Consider the following 6,394-nt stretch of genomic DNA (forward strand, 5'->3'; position numbering starts at 1 on the left):
CCCACAATGTGGGAAAAATTTTTACCAGCTGTTCTTCAACAAAGGTCTGCTATCTAGACTACTATACAGAAGTCAAAAAAATCAGACCTCCTAAATACAAAGACCCAATTCAAAAATAGGCATCTGAAATGAACAGACCTTTCTCAGACAAACAAGTAAAAGCAGCAAATAAACATATGAAAAAATGTTCAGTGTCACTGGTCATTTGAGAGATACAGATGAAAACAACACTGAGATTTCCATCTTGACCAAGAAAGAATGCCTGCTATCAAGAAATCAACCAATAACAAATGCTGGCAGGGTTGTGGGGAGATAGGAACCCTTCTTCACTGTTGGTGGGAGTTCAGACTGGTACAACCATTGTGGAAAGCAATATGGAGATACCTCAAACAACTAGGATCGTAGGTCTCATTTGACCCTGCTATTACTCTGCTGGGTATCATCCAAAAGAATTTAAAAAATCATACCACAGCGATATCATACCACATGCTCATCCATGTTTATAGCAGCACAGTTTGTAATAGCTAAATTTTGGAAATAGCCCAATTGCTCATCACCTGGAGACTGGATAAAGAAAATGTGGTTATTTTATAAAATGGAGTACTACTCAGCCATAAGAATAAGAAACTAGAGAGATTTATAGCTAAAGTGGATGCACATTGAGGCCATACTCTTAAGTGAAATTAATGTCACAAATATGTACATATCAAATAGTTTCTTTGGTGTGAAAAGCTAAAAGTGTAAATAAGGAGCAAAATGTATAATTGACATTGTGTAATAGGAGGGACAAGTCTAGAAAGAGTAGAGGAAGCGGGAGGGTAGGGGAAAGGTAAACAGGGAAAAGAAAAAATATGAGAAAAGGAAAAACATGGAAGCAATGTCTTTGTAACTAGAGAAGGGTGGAGGGGCTGAAGGGAGGGCTGAGGAGTAGGGAAAAATAAGAACCACAATAACCCATGTAAAGATTCCATTGATGAATGTAACTGTATTGTATACCTAAAATGTACCAATAAAGTTAATAAAAAATTTTAGAAATTAAAAAAAAATTACAGCTGATGAGCCTTAATGTTCCCTGACCACCTTGTGAGTAGAGAAAATGTGAGGCATTGGTTGGTATCCTAAAGGACATGAGCAATGGCCGGCAGTGATGGATGGGCTCAGTGGGAGTGAGGCTGTAGTAATAGGTGAAGAAGAGAAGGTGGCCAAGAACCAGATGTCACTCTTAATGACTTTTCAAGGCCAAATCTCCCGGAAATTAGGGGCAGCCATGGATGGAAAAGGAAAGGGCAGAACTGTGAAGTGATTGGAAAAAAACAAACAAATTTTAATTGCTTGAATTGGTTAAGATTAAGTTTCCACAATCAGTTCAGTGACATAGAACTGGAGACCAAACTCAAAGTCCTTTATGAAAATATAAAGAGAATTCCTCTTTATTTTGCAAACTCGACCCTGAGGGCTGTGCAATGGACACTTAACATATTTTAAATTCCTGAAGAGTCAGTGATAAAGTATAGGTACATCAGTGGTAGCAGCAGGAGCAACAGGATAATTTCAGGCAGTTTTCCAAATAAAAATTTGAGATGCACTACGGTAGCCATGGTATAGGTGAAGAGGGACTTTCCCCAATGATACACAGCACCTGGGTATATAGTACATCTTTCTGCATTGAGAGACCAGCAAGTTCAGACCAGGAAATGGATGTGTTGTCCACTGTTCGGAAAGATGGAGAAGTGTACAACTTCTTTACAAAAATATAGACCGGAAGAGAGAAGGACAGCTGGCCTCTGAGCTGCAACCTTCTCCGTGGTAGCAACTAAAGAGCGGTGAGCATCGGACGCGGAAGCCACAGCAGATTGAAAAATGGATGATGAGAAAGGCAAGATTTTTGTACAGAAGTGTGCCCAGTGCCACGCTGTGGAGAAGGGAGGCAAACACAAGACTGGCCCAAATCTCCATGGCCTATTTGGGAAGAACACAGACAGGTCGAGCTTGTTGGATTCTCTTACACAGGTGCCAACAAGAACAAAGGCATCACCTGGGGAGAGGATGCATTGATGGAGTGCTTGGAGAATCCCAAGAAGTACACTGCTGGGACAACAACGATGTTCACTGGCATTAAGAAGAAGGGAGAAAGGGCAGCCTTAATACCTTACCTCAAAAGAGCTACTAATGAGTAATAGTCACTGCCTTATTTATTACAGAACAGAAATGTCTCATGGCTTTTTATGTGTACCATAATTTAATAGATCTCATACACCAGAATTCACAGCATGAGTGGCTGACAGAATATTTCTGTTGGACAGTGCTGATGTAAGTAAAATAGGCTTATAGTTAAATGGGTCTCTTTTTTTTTCAAGTTTTGATAGCAATTCCAGTTGAGTAAATACTATCACTGTTTTTCCTTTCCAAATATATGGTTGGACTTGATTAGTAATGTTCCCGACTTCTCACAAAGATGGAGAATGTTATCTCAAAACCTACTGGTGGTTTGGTTTTATATTTCAATTTATGTAACTGGTCATGTGAATATGTTTAAATACCAGGGAAGTCCTTCACAGTCTCAGAGCTAAGCAAGACTCTTGTTTCAATTTATTAACCTGTTAAAGGCAGTGGCTGAAGACAAGAAAAATCTATATTTTTATCTTGACTATGCCAATTTAATTAGAATTCCCTATATCTAAAAATGTCTGCCTTTTACTTACTGAAAGGCATGTTAGTGTGGTATATGTATAACACTAAATAAAGAATATTTAACACTTCACACATTGTATAGTTGATCTATAAATTCAGATCATTTTAAAAGTCAACATGATATAATAGCAAGTTAGATTATATTTTTGAATTCTTGAAGTTGGACTAAGTTATTATTCACAAGAGAATTTAAACAGCTATTTAAAAACACAAAATTGAAACTACCGTTTTATGTGTGATTGGTAGCAGTGCTTTTTTGTCAGCTCATTAGAAGGATTAAAGTGGGGAAAGTACAACATCAGCACAAATTTGTATGTGACCATAATAATTAAAAACAAAATCAGATTGAAAAAAAAAAGAGAGAGAGAGACTGGACACCAAAATGTTGGGGTCAATTCACGGATGAAGTCTGAACTCCTTAGTATGAGCAGCAGAGCTCTTGGGGTGGGACCTTGCTTCCATAACCAGCCCCTTGAGACTTCCCCACAGCTCTGCAGCTCTGGTGAACACTGGAAACTCTACACATGTCACATTTACTTGCTCCATGTCTTTGCAGATGATCAGTTTTGTTTTTGTCTTCTGCTATTATTGCTTTTTTTTTTTTTTTGGCAATGCTACAACTCAAACCCAAAGCCCCACTCGCACAAGGCAAGCACCCTACCACTGAGTTACATCCCCAGCCCTGTACAGACTCTTGCCTGTGCCTGCATCCTCTGCCCCATATTTATCAGTCCAGCTACCCCGTGTTTGTCTTTCAACTTGAACCTGCCACTTTGTCTTATTCGGTCTGAGGTGTTTTAGTAAAATAAAATGCAGTGAGTAGCTTAGAAAAAAAGCAAACATATTTCTCACAGTTTAAAGTCTGAGAAACCCAGGGTGACAGCCCTGGCAGATCCAGTGTCTGGTGAGGGACCCCTTGCTGAGGGACTTGTCAGCCAGCTGGGTCCTCACATAGTACGAGTGAGGATCTCTTGTTCCCACTCTGTGGCCATTTTACAAGGGTACTGATCCCATTTATGAGGGCGCCATTCTCCTCGGCTAATCCTCCCTAAGATCCCACCTCTTAAAACACTGACAATGAAGATTTTGAAATATAGATTTGAGGGAAACATAACCATGCAAACCATAGCACTCCTCCAGAAAATATCTCGTTTTCCTCTGATGCTTTGGTACCTTCCTGTGAAGCCGGTGGCATCCCAAGCCCTCACGTGTTATAACTGCATTTACCACCTTGTTTAACTGTCCAAATACTTGTCCATCTTTCCCAATGCACTGCCAGGTACTTGTGGGCAGAGCATGTCCTGACCATCATTGTATCCCCAGAGCCCAAAGCAGAGCCAGGAAAACTAAATAGAAGTCCAGAAATGCTATTACCTCAACAGGTTTCATGATTTATAAGGAAGGAAAAGCTTTCATATGGACCACTTTAGGAAGTCTGGGCTAATTGTCCCACCTCCATGAGGGAAATGGCCCCAAGCAAACAGATATCACCAGAGAATTGTGGCCAAAGAATTTTTCTATATTTCCCAGGGGAAATCACTGCTTCAGAATCAGTGTTATAAGCCTAGCCCTGGGAGAAACCTCCCAGAGCAGTTAACTCCAATCATCAGATGAGCAGCCACCCTCTCTGGAGAATCTGGTGGCACAGGTTCCAGAAAGAAGAGTGTCAGCACCCTCATCCCTGACATCCCTGTTCAGGCTGGCCCTTTGGCACTGACTAGGTGGGCATCCCATAGGGGCTCCCTGTGCTCAGGGACTTTTCTTAATGAATGCTCTACACAGAAAGACTCACTTTCTCAATGGGAGGGTTTGTGCCGGGCACTTCTGCATAGAGTGCCTGATTCAAACCCTGTAAGAACCATGCGAGATAAAACCATCACTGTCAAATTTATAGAAGTGAACACCAAGGCATCGAGAGGTTAAGTAACTGGATCAAGGTCACAGCTAGTCAGAGGCTGAATTGGTCTTGAGAAAAATATGTCCTCCAACATGTGACTGTTAAGCATTTTGCATTGCTGTGGTAAAAAGAGCCCTGCAATACTTCACTGCTAAAAGCTGTGGGTGACAACACACACACGCACACACCACAAAGAGTCCAGCAGGTGATAATGGGTATTGCTACAGCACGAAACAAAGAGAACTATGAAATTCTTCACTGTCCTGGGAAGGAATTGGGCACTTTCTACTTTGATGACTGTGGTGCTCTCAAGAACAAAGTATGGATTTAAGTTTAGATTTCCAAGACAAGCAGAATGTATTATTCTGTTAGATCTGTTCAGATCTTTTTCCCTTTTCTTTTCTAAAGAGATTACATAACTTGTTTACTCTCATAAATAGCCAGAAAAAGTTTGGACTCGGTTCAGCACATCAATATTCATGTAGTCATTAATTATTCACAGATGACGATACTCTACACATTCCCTCCCATGTTCCTTTCTCTCAGTTGGGTGGTTCCAGTTACAAATTGCAGGGCCCACTGGAAGCAGACTCACAATACCCAAAAGAGTTAACGATATCATATCAACAATTCATACCCATGTTTATAGCATCACAACTCATGACAGTTAAATATTGGAAGCAGCCTATATGTCCATCAATAGATGGATGGATAAAGAAAATGTGGTATTCATGCACAGTGGAGTACTACTCTGCCATAAAGAATAAACATGAGTCATTTGAAGAAAAAAAGTGGACCTTGAGACTATAATGTGTAATAAATCAAACACAGTATGCTTAATACGGCTTAGATGAGGACCCAAAATACAAATAAGGTGTTATATAATGCACAAAATAAAAGTTAGATAATAGGGAATAGGGAGATAGATCTTTTGCAAATGGGAGGGAGACCAAGAGAAGGAGGGAGGGTATGGAGAGGAGGGCAAGGGACAAAAAGAGAGTTAAGATGCCTATGTACCTGTAGCAACTCCCCACAAGAGACATAATCATTACATAATGCGAACATGAACTAATAAAAATTACAACAGAAAAAAAAAAACAGTTTGCATCCCACAGAGCATGTGCCCAGAGTCCAGAGTGACTCAGAGCATGGATTCTGTCTGCATGGAGGCACCATGACTCAACTTCATGATGATGACTGGGTAGGAAGCCATAATCATTGTGGTTGGGTTTTCTGATTTTAAAAAGTTAATCTGGAATTTCCATTAAATTTTCTGACTCAGAAAATATTATGTGAACTTAAAAGCCTATACCTATGTGAGTAGTTCTTCACACAGTCTGTGGCCCTTATGCTATCATTTGTAAGGGACTTTAGTAAACAAGTCTTCAATGAGCTCTCCAAGCAGCTATGCAGCACTGCCCTAAGAGCAGATCAGCCTGAGCAGGCAAGGCCACAGGTGATGGCACCAGGAGGGCCCCATGGCTGATGGCGCTGTGAACACTGAGCCAGAGATAAAAAGGAATGACCTGTCCTGGAAGGAAATTACAATGCTCAACCAGGGTTACTGTTCTTGATTGTAATGTTTTGGGTTGTCACTGCAGACTTAGCATCTGTGTGGGTAACAGGAGTCACAGCTTTGAGAACCTTGTATAACACCTTTTGTCTCAGATCTTTGGATGAAAACAGCTACAAATACAACTGTTTCTAATCAAGACAGTCAAAAGTACAGAGGTATCCCTAGACGTTTGGTGCAATCCACAGAGACTCTGACCAAGAGATTAAATGGGTTTCCAAAAAGGTAGTGTG

General features: G+C 40.6%; 1 pseudogene; it reads left to right on the forward strand.

The window, feature by feature from the left end:
- The first annotated feature begins 1,860 nt into the window (after positions 1-1,860).
- On the forward strand, positions 1,861-2,177 carry LOC109117750 (annotated as a pseudogene).
- Positions 2,178-6,394: the final 4,217 nt, after the last annotated feature.

Source organism: Fukomys damarensis, unplaced genomic scaffold (genome assembly GCF_012274545.1).
Source record: "Fukomys damarensis isolate Sample0158 unplaced genomic scaffold, DMR_v1.0_HiC HiC_scaffold_13, whole genome shotgun sequence".
In the NCBI taxonomy this organism is placed as follows: Eukaryota; Metazoa; Chordata; class Mammalia; order Rodentia; family Bathyergidae; genus Fukomys; species Fukomys damarensis.